Source organism: Triturus cristatus, chromosome 5_1 (genome assembly GCF_964204655.1).
Source record: "Triturus cristatus chromosome 5_1, aTriCri1.1, whole genome shotgun sequence".
NCBI classification, from domain to species: Eukaryota; Metazoa; Chordata; class Amphibia; order Caudata; family Salamandridae; genus Triturus; species Triturus cristatus.
The window spans coordinates 803,386,460-803,401,856 of record NC_140587.1 but is presented as its reverse complement, the minus strand read 5'-3'; the positions used below and the strand labels follow the sequence as shown (position 1 = coordinate 803,401,856).

The 15,397-nt window shown below is 46.9% G+C and overlaps 1 protein-coding gene across 1 annotated transcript in view; it reads right to left on the bottom strand.

Annotated features, from left to right (window-relative positions):
* The window catches only part of SMCHD1 (structural maintenance of chromosomes flexible hinge domain containing 1), a 1,955,900-nt gene that overhangs the window by 541,485 nt on the left and 1,399,018 nt on the right, over window positions 1-15,397 (bottom strand). The window lies entirely within an intron of this gene.

Here is a 15,397-nt window from a genome sequence, read left to right as displayed (position 1 = left end):
CAGGGGGGTGGGTGGGAATGTAAGACAGGCCAGTGCCTGGGTCCCCAGAGCTCAAGGTTCTTACCCAGTGTCATGTCCTCAGTTCTATCTCCATTCAATTTTAGAGTGTTGGAATTCATCCAATTGAGACAAGGCCTAGGCAGAAGTTGAGATCTTTTGGGGTAGAAGAATAAGTTACTTATCTTCAGTAACGATGTATCTGGTGGGACATATTCTAGTTGTATATTCCTTACCTTTTGAATTTCCCAATGGTGTTAGACTGGATCAGGAGATTATTCACCAGCCGCACCCCTACGCGTCGTTCGGCTTTGCGTCCGTCGTCAGCACCGGACATGACGTCACGGGACCTTTATAGACTGCGCCCGAGCGTGTTGACATCAGTTCTTTCTTTTTCCGAGTCAGACTAAGCACAGATCCGGGGAGAGATAATCTCGCTCTGATGACAAAGAAAATATTATCTGGCTATCATCCGCATATGAGAATAAATTAAGGCAGCAGCTCTCCACCAAGTCTGCCAAGGGGGGGAACATAGATATTGAATAGCAAAGGGCTAAGGGCAGATGCCTGCGGGATTCCAGAAGTAAGCAAATGTGTGATGGAAACAACAGTTGACGAAAAGACCTGAAGCGTGCGGTCCATCAAAAAGGAGGAGAGCCAGGCTACAGTAGTGCCTGAATACCCAGGAGTGTCAGCCTTTTGATAGGAGTGTCATGAGAGACAGTGTCAAAGGGCAATCTGAGATCCACTATTTGCACCATTGCACTAAGTGTCTATCTTTCATATGGCTAAGTTAATGCTACTGTTAATTGACATCCCAAAGTATTTTCAGTATCAATGTAAAGCATTCTTATTGCTTCTGCAAACAAAGTCTTACTGTACCTGAAAATTATTGCTATTTTAAACTGGTACTTACCTACAACTGAGTTTCTCTTGGTTCTAAAATAAAAGTAACAAAGTAATATTTTTATACAAAAATAATTGGTCTTGGATTCAGTCTTTGAGTGTGTGTAATCATTTTGTGCATGAGTATGTACAACAATGCTTAACATAGCCCTCTGATAAGCCTGACTACTAAACGACACTACCACAAAAGAGAGTAAAGTATTATGTACTTTAACCTCTGTAAAGCCTCTGGGGATCCACTGGACTCGGTGCACACTATACCTTACTTTGGTATAGTATATACAGAGCCAGCTTCCTACATTAAGGGAAGTGTAGGGTAGTAGCCAATGGGATACTTACCCCTGGGGTGACTACACCTCCTCTATGACCACTTCCTAGGGAAAACAAGCACAAACCTGATGCAGATTTCCTAGTTTGCCCAAAACACGATGGTGAAACCCTTTCTTCGTTGTTCACTTCGGGTAGCACAACCTAGGAGTTTTACTAGCTTGAGAGTAAACACGCCTTCTGACTAGCTTAAAAAATCCAAATAGGCATCAGGGCAGGGGGTCACATTCTCATGTCTGGTAGTTAGAGGCGCCTTGGTCGCATATCAAGGGCTGCAAAGCCCTTGAAGCCTCTGGCCTTAATATGCCAAACCACTAGCCATCCTGCTGGAGGAGGTGTGAACACTTTCCACCGGAGCAGGCATGGTTTCTGGACTCAGAGAGCCCGGATTTTCACATGCAGGGGGGTCAGAAACTTGTCTGTGGAGCCAGTCAGCCAGCACACTAAGAGACTAGTAGGTTTAAGGGTGCACCTCTAAGGTGTCCTCTGGGTGCATGTCAGGACAAATCCGATACTGGCATCAGTATGGATTTGGCAAGACGAGGTGTTTGATACCAAACACCATTATTTTTAGTGTTGCACTTAAGTAGCTGGGTAACTCGTAGTGACCAGTGCATATATTTGAAATTGCTCACTTATCACGTGTGATATCTAGCAATGGAAGTAGACATCAAAGGGATAGATCTGCTCATGAAGATTCACCCCCACATGTAATATAGAACACAACCTGCCTTAGGGCTCTAAAGCCTGCTGTAGGGGTGACTTACATATGTTGCACGCAGTGTCTGTGTGCATGGCACACAGGGAGTGTGCCATGTCATGTTTTCACAATGGTTTGCACTATTTCAAGCAGCTTGCAATGGCAATCTGCATGGATTTGAGTGTGGGTCCCTTAGGGTGGCACAATACATGCTACAGCCCTTGGGGATCCATTAGAACCCATGTCCTAGGTACAAGGGGTACCCTTTACTAGGTACTTAAAAGGGGTGCTAAAGTCCTTGCCAATTGGTTTAACAATTAAAAGTGTAGTTGTTTTAGAGAAAGCGCACTGGGGCATGGTTAGCAGGGACCCAGTGCACTTCAGTTAAAAAACATCAGTACCAGTGGCAAAAAGTGGCGGTAACCATGTCACAAAAAGGCACTTTCCTACAAATATGTCTAGAACAGCTCCAATGAGAGGACGCGTCTAAGAGAGAGTCAGGTGTGACTTCAGCACATTGATAGTGAACCCCACTGAGTGCAGGAGGTCCGCTGTAGTTTGGAGGTGGGAGACAAAAGCCTGGGGCAAGCCCGCCATCAACAGCCAGTCTTCGAGATAGGGGAAGAATGGCACCCCTGATCTTCACAGAGGAGTTGCAACCACCGCCATCACCTTGGTGAACACCTGAGGGGCGTTGGCAAAGCCAAAAGGTAGCACGGTGAGCTGAAAGTACTTGTGGGCCACCGTGAACCGCAGATAACGCTTCTGGGCTGGCAGGATGGGAATGTGGAAGTATGCGTCCTGCAAGCCCAACCCTACCATACAGTCTCTTGGGTCCAGGGCAGACAGGATTCGAGTGAGTGTGAGCATTTTGAACTTCTTCTTAAGGAAGAAATTAGTGGAGTGCAAGTCTAGGACAGGACAAAGGCCTCAGTCCTTCTTGGGCACCAGAAAGTAGCAGGAATAACAAGCACGACCACCTTCTGGTGCCGGTACCCTCTCCATGGATCCCTTGGCCAAAAGAGTAGTCACTTCCTGGCAGAGCAGGAAGAGATGGTCCCCATACCCTGTATCAAGTGGATGGCATGGGTGGCGGGGAAGTCACGAAGGGGAGGGAGTAGCCCCTTCAGACAATCTGAAGAACCCAGCGGTCTGCTATAGACCTTCAGTGGGGCAGGTGATGGTGTATCCTGCCTCCCACTGGGTGACGATGGTAAGAGGGCTAACTAATGGGGTTTGGAATCTACGGTTACCAGGGGAATGGTGGACTGGCTCAAACACTGGCTGACCGACCCACGAGCTATTTGTGTACAGCGTCCTCGGCCACACAGAGGCTGGGAAGCTTTTGCGCCGAGGTGGCTCAGCGGGTAACGACACGGCTGGAAGCTCCTTCTGTGGCAACAAAAGGAGAGAAACGCAGACTTGGGTTGACGAGGGCCATGGAAAGACCTAAGGACCTGGTCGTAGCTACGATGTCCTTCAAGTGCTACAGCGCTGAGTCCACCTTGCCTCCGAATAGATGGGAGCCATCATCTAGGCATGTTCATATAAGACGCTTGGACATCCCCTGTTCTCAGCCAGGCATGGCGCCGTAAGGCCACTGATGAACAAATTGCTCTGCCCAGCGAGTCAGTGATTTCCAGCCCACACAGAATTGTGAAACTCGCTGCATCTCTTCCGTCGGATATAGCTTGAGTAAGTATGGCCTGGACCTTCTCCGGGACCATGGGCAGCACCCGTGCAACCGAATCCCACATGGCATGGGAGTAACCGCCCAAAAGGCAGGCAGTGTTCATGAACCGCCGTACCACAATGGTGGAAGAAAACATTTTCTTCCTTAAGGTGTCCAACTGGGATGGTGGGCAATCGTCCTGCTCAATGGATCTCCTGTGCAGGGTTTGGACCAAGTCCCCAGAAGGACTCCCACAAGGGCTCCATTAAATGGGAGCAGTTCTCAAGGGGTCGCTCCCGGCTGAAGCACCTGTCAAGACGTTAGTCTGGACTGCCACGGAGGGTAGACAAACGTCCAGAACCTCAGCTGCCCTTCTCATCACCATCGCAAAAGGAGCCCCCTCCTCTGTAGCAAAAGTAGGAGGAAAGAGCATGCCAGTATCTGGAGAGGTGTCCAGTCCACTGGCATCCACCAATTCCCCACACCAGTCCATGGTGGGGTCTAGGGGCTGGAATCCTTCAGGGTCCAGCGACCCTTCTCAATCCCCCCCCCAACGTACCAGCCCATAAGAAAAGTACTCAGGCTCCAGCCTGGAAGGCATGGCTTCAGTTGGCGCCAGAATTGGCGTCAGACAACGCCCCTCTGGCTCCATGTCAGAGATAAAAATGGGGATGGCGATACAGCACCTGGAGCATCGGCACTGGAACTGGCGCTGGGGCAGGTCTAAGTGATACGACAGGTACCGGTCCGGATCTATTGCTGGATCCAAGGGGCCCGACTGCGGCCTGCGGGAGGAACTGCTGGTGGAGAACCAGTCGGGGCCCCTCCCAAACCTGAAGGGCCCAAAGGCGTGTCAGCGTGAACGGGCTGCTCAAATATGAGGTGCTTGGCCACATAGAACTCATGAAGTTGGGTGGAGGTCGCCTCGGCTCCCAGAAACTCGGGGAGGCACGGAGTCAGCCCAAGCCAAGCGCAGGCTCAACCGCTGAGCCAGGCCTTGAATGACGCTACAGGTTCTCATCGAATGACTCTGACGGGCGGGATGAAGTCTAAGGCTTCTTTGACGTCTTACTCTTCTTAAACTTGTGGGACTTACCACAAGACAACATGGAGTGTGATTAGGATCTTGGGGTCCACGACCAATCCTAGGACCTTCTGCTCGACTGGGATCGAGACCATCGCCGCACTGCGCGTCTGGCGGCAAAGAGTTTGAGGGACTCAAGGTCTTGAAGTGCATGGCGGGGCAGTAGACTCAAGTCTTCGCATTGTGGTCACACTCATTGCACAACAGGCAAAAAAGGTGCAGGTCCGTAATCGACATCTGCCAGTGAATGGTGCCCCAGGGCTAGAAGCTGGCCTTCCTAGTTGACATCCTGCCACACCAGGAAAAAAATCTTTAAAAAGACTTTGACAAAAAGTTTAGAAAGGGTCAGTCAAAAATTGACTGGGGGTTGCTCTCAGGATCTGTGCTGAATAGCGTGGAAAGAAAAGAACCGACGTCAGTGCACTGGGATGGCTCCTACATAGGCACCGCACATGTCACTTCCGGCTCGGACGATGCCATCTACCAGTGCGTAGGGGTACTGCTCACAAAGAATATTCTGTTCGAGTTTAACGTTTGGTGATAATTCTAAGGTAGGAGTCTGTGGCTAGAAATCTGTATCAAATACTGTAAATCCTGCTGCAATGGAATATTTATCTTTTGTGACTTAGTCAGGAAGCAAGATGGCGGCCGCCTAGGTGGACGATTGCAGCACTAGCGGGTTACGCTGGGTCAGGCTTTTAATGAAAGGCCCCCATCAGGATCTCCAGCGAACCACCGGTGACATCTGAAGAAATAACCCCCCCCGCCCCCTATGTTGGGTCTACGGCGCCCCATGACAGACTTTGGGCGTTTTGGCTAAAGAGCGGCCCCCAGATAATTAGGCGCTCCGTGCAGAAATACCTACTTCAATTGCTAAACAGCGGAACCATGGCCCCGAAGATCGCGGCGAATCCTACCGGCTCCAAGGCTGCGGCTGCCCGAAGACCGCACGGAGAGGCTCTGGTGGGCTTGGAAATCCCGGAACAGACGCCCGAGGGAACGCGTCAGACTTTCGCGCTAGACCCGCCAAGGAGGGGAAGAGGCGGGGCTGCGGGAAAGAATCGCCCACCCGGCCCCTCGGTAGCGGACATGCTGATGCGGGGAAAAGAGCCACAGACTGAGGCACTGGCAGCTGCTGCAAAGGCAAAGGCTGAGAAGGGCAGTCTGAAGGAGAGACAGAACAAAGAGGTGAGCCCAGCAGAGATTTCTGGAGCAGCTCAAGGCGTCCCAGGTACTCCGAATACAAGGGTCAGAGGGGGTAATGATTCTATCGAAGGACAGGGAATGGAATCCGAGAGAGAGGTTCCCTGCCCTGTCGTTGATGCTGATGGTGAGAGGATTGTCCCTATATTGGTTCCCACTGGGGAGGTTAGAATAGTGGGCGCATTTAGACCGATATTGTCCCCTCCGGCTCCGGCCCCATGTGGGACTACAACAGAACAAGAGATAGTGACTGTGAGCAAGAATGCAGTTATTAATGGCAAGAACATGCAGGACAAAGTTCCTTTATCCAGTGGAGCTGAGAGAGATGAAAAGGGATTACGGCATCAAGCCTCAGCGTTGGAGATGAATAGTTTGATTTTGGCAAAAGAATGGAACCGATTTGGATAAGGAGCCCAGTGACTGCTTCTTCTCTGTTTCAGAGGGGGCAGAGTGGTCAGACGATGGTCTGAGCTCGTCACCAGGGGCCAGTAATTTGGACTCAGATCTTGAGGATAGCGACCCGGCTCTCCCTATAACAGCAAAAAAATCAAACCTGCGTCCTCCTATACAGAGTCGGGGGAAAAAGGACTTAAATTGGAATTATTCATCTGCTACTCCACTATCAGGTAAATCACCGATGGAGATTTGCACAACCGCCCCCACGCTGGAGGTAATACATCATGCCATCCTTTCTCATAGGGAAGAAACGCGTCAGGACAGCCGTAAGACGCAGGCCGCAATGAGAAAAATGCAGGGGGTCGTCAGGAAACTCTCCAAGGCATGTATAAATGTTGGGGATAGGATGACGAACCTTGAAGAAAGAATAGTTTCAACTGAAGCAGAAGCGGCCAGCGCATCAACCCAGGTGGTGGCTCAAGGCTCTCAAATCAAGGATATTCAGTGGAAACTGGAAGAATTTGAGAACAGGCAAAGGAGGAATAACCTCAGGGTACTGGGGGTCCATGAGGGGGTCGAAGGGTATGATACCAGGACATATATAATCGATCTTTTTAAATCTGCCTTTCCGGAGATCTCAGAGTGGAATTGGGCAGCTGAGATTCAAAGAGCACACCGCACCCCGTTTAAGCCACGAGCCCAATCTAAAGAGGGGGATAAACCACGGGCAATTCTTGTATTCTTCTGCAACTTCCTTCTGCGACAGGCAATTTCAGAGAAGGCCCGACCGGAAACAAAGAGATCAAGTGGGGGGGTTTCGTTTTTCGTCCGGCCCGATTTCTGTCACTCAACTGTAGAGAGAGACGCTGGAGGCTAAGGCAGCTAATAAAGCCCTTTCACGAGAAGAATATTCAGATTTATCTTATTAATCCGGCCCAACTTAAAGTGATCCATGAGGGACACACCCGATATTTTGCATCAGAGATAAAAGCTAGAGAATATCTGGATGCTCTGGACAAATAAAGATGATCTGTAAAGAACACTGAGCACAGGACATGTAGGATTAATGTTCCATAGCTGGGATGGGTGGAGAGGGGTCCTGGTTAGATTTAAAACTATATAATAGATGTGGTTCGTGTTTTCTCATTTCTATATTTTTTGATGGGATAGGATTATGGGGGAAGCACAAATGTATTCTTGATCGATTTAGAAGGACCCAGCCCACTAGTGCTGTATACATCACATGCACAGACCAAGGTCTGAGCGCTTTCAAAGGGTGGGTGGAGTGTTTGGTGTTGGGGAGGGAGATACTGGGTTAGGTTGGGGGGTGGCGGGGTTGGGTGGGGTCGGGGTGGGATGGAGGGTGTTTGGTGGGGGAGAGATAAGAAATACCTGGTATCATATTGTAATCTGGAATCAGGTTTGGTACATAAAACAGATGACTGGTTTGAATCAAATGGGGTGTGGCCATTTTGTAGAGGAAAATGGGGAGGCTTAGGATCGGTACAGTTAATATTGGGGGCCTGAATGACTGGAGGAAAAGGCAACGGTTAGGGCAGTTTGTTCGGTCGAATCATTTGGATTTAGTATGTTTTCAGGAGACCCATTTACAGTGGGCAAAAAGATATTTATTAAATATTAGAGGATTTGACTTGTTGGCCTGCTCCTCCCAGACATCTAATATTAGAGGGGTTGCAATCTTGGCTAAATCAGGTTTGGGCGGGGCTAACCGCCAACTGACAGATGCCCTTGGAAGATGGGCACTGGTAGAACTGGGTGTGGGATACACATTATGTACAATCTATGGATCGAATCAGGATGATCCTGAATTGTTTGAACAGCTGGAAATAGAATTGACTAATTGGCCGAGACCTATGATAGTATGTGGAGATTTTAATATCTCGGTTGATTTTGGTAATAATACTGCTTACGTAGGTCGCAAACTCAAGGTATATCGAGCATTAAAAGCACTAAGGGAATCACACAGGTTGATAGATGTATGGGGGAGTAAAGAGCCGAACAAACCAGGGTTCACTTATTTTTCCCATCCGTTTAGTAAGTATTCTAAATTGGACTATTTTATGATCTCCAGATCAGAAATTCAGAATGTTACAATTGAGAAGCTCCCAAAAACTTTGTCGGATCACAGCCCATTAATTCTGGAGCTAGCTTTAGATACTTTAAATAAGAAACTATCAAACTGGACATTTGAGAGGAAGCTATTAGCTAATCCTAAATTTGTGGAACATATAAGGAAGTGGACTCAGGATTATTTTAATATGAATCGGTACAGTGCATCCCGAAACACTGTCTGGGATGCATTTAAGGCAGCTCTCAGAGGGGAAATGATTAGCTTTTCAGCCAGGGGAAGGAAAGAAGATCATGAAGAAAATAAGAGATTAGTGGGTCAGCTAGCAGATGCAGAGGAGCAACACATGATAGATATCAGTCAGGGGAAAGAGATCTCCAGTATCCAATAGAAGATTATATCTATTAAAGCAGAGATAAATAAAGGGATAGCTCAAAGATCTGCTGATGAATATCAGACGCATAGGGGCAAGCTCTATGAAACAGGAGAACAGGCAGGTAAACTGCTAGCCCTCTGGATTAGACAGGAAAGCACTAAGAACATAATAACGAACATACGAGAGGGGGATAGGATTTATACAGAAGCAGAAGATATATTAAAGGTTTTTAAACGCTTCTACCAACATCTATATAAGGAAGAGAATCTGGCAGGCACAGGTAGCCGTGGGTTCATAGATCTAGGTCCACATCACGGTAGCCAGGATATAGAAGTATTGGAGAAAGACTTTGAAAGGGGGGACGTTATTGAAGCTCTGCAGGATCTGCTTATGGGGAAGGCTGCGGGACCTGATAGCATTCCGTTAGAAGTATATAAATGTATTCAGAATGAGATTATCCCGATATTCTTGGATTTAATGGTATAATGAGCTCTGGGGCGATTCCAGAATCTTGGAAGGAAACTAATATTATAGTTTTTCATAAAAAAGGGAAACCCTTAGAGAACCCTGCATCATATTGTCCAATATCCCTCATCAACATGGACACCAAGATTTATGCAAAGATCTTGGCTAAAAGGCTGGGAAGGATCATAGGCGGTCTGGTCTCCCAGTGGAAGCATGGGTTTATCCCAGGTCGAGGGACTACAGAGCATATCAGGCGGGTTATTACACTTTTTGATGTACAGGTTGCCACCGGGGGACGGATGGCCATGATCCTTCTAGATGCAGAAAAGGCCTTTGATCGTGTCACATGGAAGTATTTATGGGGGATATTGGAACGGAGGGGCTTTGGACCCAAAATAATGAGAGCTATTAAGGCAATGTATTTAGAGCCGAAGGCCAGAATTCAATTAATGGGAGGCAGCTCAGAAAGAATTTGTATCTCTAGAGGGACACGCCAGAGCTGCCCCTGCTCACCAATTCTGTTCGCTCTGTACATAGACCCATATAATCAGAGACTGCTAGGCTGTGATGATATTAGACTAATAGTCAGTAATGGATTTGAGACCAAGCTTCTGGCCTATGCTGACGACCCGGCAATAATTACCCCCGAACCAGATAGGGCTATGAGAAGTATTAGGGAGATCGCGAGCGAAATTGGGCGGTGCTCTGGTTGTATGTTGAATGAAAGTAAGACCCAAATAGTCTGCACCAGTAATATTATAATGAATGATATAAAGTGTACGGAATCAGCAGTCTATTTAGGGGTTAGGGTGAGCCCGGTACCTGAATTAATCATAAAAGACAATTTTTCCCCGCTTTTAACAACAATCGCGGCGGACCTAAAAAGAATAGATGCTCTACATTTGACTATAATAGGGAGAGCCAACGTATTGAAGATGACTATGCCCCCCAAAATTTTATATCTCTTTCGTTCTATTCCCTACCTAATTGACGAGGGTTTAATGAAATCCATAGAGGCAACATTTATGAATTTTATATGGCAGTATGGTAAAATAAGATGATCCATAAAATATCTTTCCCAGCCACAGGCGAAGGGCTTGCTGGCTATCCCGAATATTAGATTTTATCAATGGGCCTGTCTGATCAGCCAAATGGCAATACTATTTGATTCTGCTAAAAATCAGACCGGTATCTCATATGGCAATCAGGCCCTTCCATCTATCTTTGAACTGATGATGGGTAGGGAAGCCAAAGGGCTTTAGTTGCGGAGAACCGATAGAAGATATTTTTTAAAAACACGATACAAATTAATGGATAGTGCCTGGCAGGTTTGGAAGCTGATGCAAAGAACAATTGGAGTCCCTTAAATAAACCTCTACACCCCCCTATGGAACTCAAGTATATTTCCTCAATTTAGTCAGGACAGGATGGGGAGAGTGTGGGAACAGCAAAGAGTCACAAAAATAGGGGACATCTGGGAAGCCGATCAATTGCTAGGCTTCGGCACTATTCAGCAGAAATTTGGCATACAAGCTAATCAAAGTTTTAAATATATACAAATATATAACACTTTAATGGGTATTAGACCTCGGATTTCTCCAGGCAGTAGAATTAATGTGATGGATTATTTATTAGGCGTGGATTTTTTTTTAAAATGGTTTATAGTACCTTATTATCAAGTTTAAGAGATGATATAGAAAAAGTTGAAACCTCTTGGATGTTGAAGTTAGAGGATCCGGATGTGGACAAAGCACTGCAAATGGCAGGGAAAATCTTTCGCTCCACAAACCTAAAAAACTCAACATTATAAAACTTTATCTAACCTATACTACACACCTGCCAAATTATATGAGTGGAATAAGAGGGATGATGATAAATGCCCAAGGTGTTTGGAGGGGCCTGCTAATTTAATACATATGTTTTATTAATGTGAAAGATTAAGTTTAATTCGGGAAGACATTGAAAAGTTTTGGGAGGGGCTGCTTGGGAGAAAGATCAACCTATTCCCTACCCTAATGATAACAGGAATTGATAGCAACTTGGGTCTTAAGATGGAGGAGGAAGTCTATGCCTTTCTATGTGTGGCTGTTGTGAGAAAGTGGCTCTGTATATACTGTTCCTTAATAGGTACAGGGTGTACAGAGTCCACAGTCCCCAAGGGTTTGACAGAGGCTAAAGTTAGATATAACCTTACTCTCTAAAGTGGTAGCTTGGTCGAGCAGTAAGGCAGTATCAAAGGACAGTGTAAAGCATTTGTTGTACACACTCAGTCAGCAAATGGTCTCCCACACTCAATAACTGAACTCTAGGCCAATGGTTTATATATAAAAAATATATGCTTGCTTTATTTTAGAACCAACACTTGGCATTAAAATATACTTTCTCAGAATGAGATGCTTTATATAAATACTTTTGCAATATGCAATTGACTTTTGTAAACAGTTACGAGTGGTTGCAATAGGCAACACTATTTTAAACACAACAATGCATTGAGCTCAATGGAAATGTCAAGTTATTTGCAACAGATTACTTTTAGGATTACTTTTGGAATTCCAGGACTGGATCCTTGATTCGGTCCTGGGTCAGTACTTAGAATCAAGTGATGAAAGTCGACTTAATTACTGTGATGATTTTTAAACAATATTTAGCTATTTTAAAAGTTGACACTAAGAAAATATTTCAAAGAAAACAGTCAATGATTACCTATGGAAGAAAATTCAAGTTGCAGGTACAGTATGTTCTCGTTACTTTTGTAATCCAGTACTGGGTACCTAGACTCAGTACTGGGACCTTTATCCAAAACAGGTAAGTAATTACGTTTTCAGATATTATACGATTTTTAAAGAATATTTAAAGATTGCAGAAATTGACACTTAGAAGAAATTTCACAGAAAAACAGTCAATAATTTCCTATGGGAGAAAATTGGGTTACTGGTAAGTACAGTTGTAAGTATTTCAGTATTCAGAGTTAGTGCTAGGCACCAAGATCCAGCACTAGGAGCACACTTAGAAGAAATTTCAGGAAAAAGCCAGTCAATGTTACCCTATGAAGAAAATAGTTATCGGTTTAAAGGTAAGTACTCGACTGGCAGAGTTGAGGTTCTGGGCATAGACTCAGGGGTCCCCCAGGGTCAGATAGGTACAGTTGGTTCACCCTCAGCGACACTAGGGCGGCCGGGTGCAGAGAGAGTTAGGCCCTATGTTATCCTATGAGGAAAAGGGGGGCCTTGGTTGGTGGCTGTTGACTAGCAAGCCATGCGGCTGTGGGAGCTGGGCTCCTGGTCACTTACTCAGGGCAAGTGGGGAAGAAGGTAGGTGTAGAGGTTGCACTGCCAGGGCCACTCGGGCGGCTGGGTGCAGGGTGCTTTTGAGCCTTCGGGCGCTCAATTGATTTCAATGGGAAATCTCCGGTTTAGAAAAAGACTGCAAGCTCGGGGACGAGGATTCTTCAGGTGCCACCACCACTTCGAGAGGTAAGTTGGGTAGTTGGAGGATAGATAGGTACCTCGGGATTGGGCACAGGGGGCCGCGGGGCGCCGCGTGCAGGGGTGCCTTTTGGTGTCGGTAAATCTTACCCTCTGTTGATCGCGGTAGGGGGGCACCTTGTTCTGGGGTTGCAGGCTTCTTCAGAAGTGTCGAGGAAGGTCCTTGGGTGCCGGACTCGGGGTCACAGTCGCCGTGGGGTCGTCCTCGTGGTCTTTGTTCACTCCGGCACTGGCCAGGCTTGGCTGGTGCAGTGTGTGCTGGGTTCGCGGTTCCGGGCTGCTGCCAGGGATTAGAAGTAGGTTTTGAGTAGAGCTTCTACTCATGGGAGTCACAGGGGCTTAGAGCCAAAAGGTAGCCAGGACTTCCGGGGTTTGTGAGGTTGCTGGCAACAAGAGATGCCGGGTTGGAGCAGGAGCAGGTTCGAGGGTCGACAGGCCGGTAGGGATGGGGTCAAAGCAGTTGGTGTCTTCCTCTTCTTAGCAGCTGCAGGGCAGGTCTTCTTTCTTCTTGCTCTTCTTTGTATTTCGGAATCTGGAATCTGAGGAAGGAAGATTCAGGGTGCCCCTAAATACTAGATTTAGGGGCGTTACAGGTAGGTGAAGGGTAGGGACCAATGGGTCCCTGTCCTGGGGTGGGTACACCCCCTATCCTGCCTCTCTCCTGTGGGAGGGGGGCAGTAGCCTAGTCCTGATAGGGTAGGGCTTCCCATCTTCAAGATGGCGAGAGCCCGGAGATGTGCTTCACCTCGCCTCCCCCACCTGAGGGGTGGGGTTGGCAGGCTGGCACATCCCCTGTCCTTATTTGGGGTTTCCGGCCAAGCTTCCCGCCAGAGTGGGGGGTTGCAGTGGCCTGGGGAAGGTCACAGAGGCAGCATGCCTTTGAAGCTTCCCTCTGCCCGTCCTGGGGGAGGAGATTTAGCACCTTGCCCAGGATGTGCATTGTTGCAGGCCCAGGAGAGCAGGGGCTCTCCCACCCAGGGGTCCAGCAACATGTCTGCTGTGTGGCAGCCTAGGCAGCCTCAGAGCAGACGTGGATTGTAGGTTAGGTTTAAGGGGGCATCTCTAAGATGCCCTCTGGGGTGCTTGGTACATTAAATCCCACACTGGCATCAGTGTGGGTTTAATGTGCTGAGAAGTTTGATACCAAACTTCTCAGTCTTCAGTGTTGCCATTATGGTGCTGTGGAGTTCGTGTTTGACGAGCTCTCATCACCATGTACTCTTAAATGGCAGCACTGCACTTACAGTGCTCAGGAATGGACCTGGGTACTGTAGGGGCACAGGGCTCCTGCTCCTGTGCCCACGCCATTGGCATTAGGCACCCAGCTAGAGGGGTGGCTGATGTATGCCATGGCAATGTAGGTGATGGCATGGCACACTGGGATGTGTGCCATGTCGACTTTGTTTTGTATTGCACCCAGACAACCAGCCTGCAAAGGCAGTGTGTGTGTGTAAGGGTACAGGGCCTCTAAGGGTGGCACAATGAGTGCTGCAGCCCTTAGAGGCCTTCCCTGGTCACAAGGCCCTGGGTACCTAGGGTACCATTTACCAGGGGCTGACATGTGGCCAGGGTTTGCCAATTTGGGTTTTGTGTGTTTTAGGGAAGGAACATAGACCCTGGGCACCTGATTGGCAGGAGTCCAGGGCACACTCAGTCAAAGTACATTCAGCAAAAAGTGGGGGCTTACCATGCAAGAAAGATGGCACTTTCTCACAGCTGTCCTGCGCATAATGCTACCGGCAGGTTGGAAAGATGCCCTGGCTCCTACGTTTCAGATGTGGCTGTCCAGACTCCTAGGGATACATAATATAGAATCTGCTCTGTATAGTCGGAGAGGTAGGAAGATGAGGGAGTTGGGGTTGGAAATATGGGCCCCCATTAAGGGTTGGAGGGACTCCCAGCAATAAGTAGGCAGGGTTTTTTTTTATGTATTAATGAATTGCCTCCTACATATAAAGAAAGAAAAAACAAAAGGAATCTTTATCTTTTGTGTTTAAAATCAGAATGCTCATGTTTGAAAACATATGGGAAGCTTTTCTTTAACATTATGCTCTGAAACTGTGTTGTTTGATCAGTATATTAGAGTCATGTGGTCTTTTTTAGGTCTGGCGTCAGCAAAGACCATTTGATTTTACTAAAATGTTAAGTATAATATATACTTACTTGTAGGGAGTTTTCAACCAACCCTCTTCATCAATTGAGCTGTCATTCACATTTTTCTCCCACTTAATACTGAATTAAGCATGCAGCAAATGGTCAGATCACTTTAACATTAGCTAACTTCACTAACAGCATTCTGTCCATTCACAAAGAGCAAATCCTCACACCAAGTAGTTCCCTTAAGTTCCAGGGACTACTATGGGATAGTGTGCTTTTTGAGTCCAAAAATATTTAGGCTTCTAGCCAATGTTTAATTTATTTATTTTTGGATTGATGAGACTCGGCAGCATCATTAACAATAAAGTTTTGCAAAAACAAGCTTTAAAAAATCCACAGGACTTATAGCTAATGCAAGACATATTGGCTTTCTCTCTGCTTGTTATTAAAAGTTTCCAGTCCATCTAAACACAATTCTTTAATACATTTTACTTGTTCCAAGATTTATTTACTTACTTTGTTTTATCACTTATTTAATTTTGATGCAATTATTTAGTCTTCAACGCCATTCCTTCAGGTTTAACGATCATCATATTATTT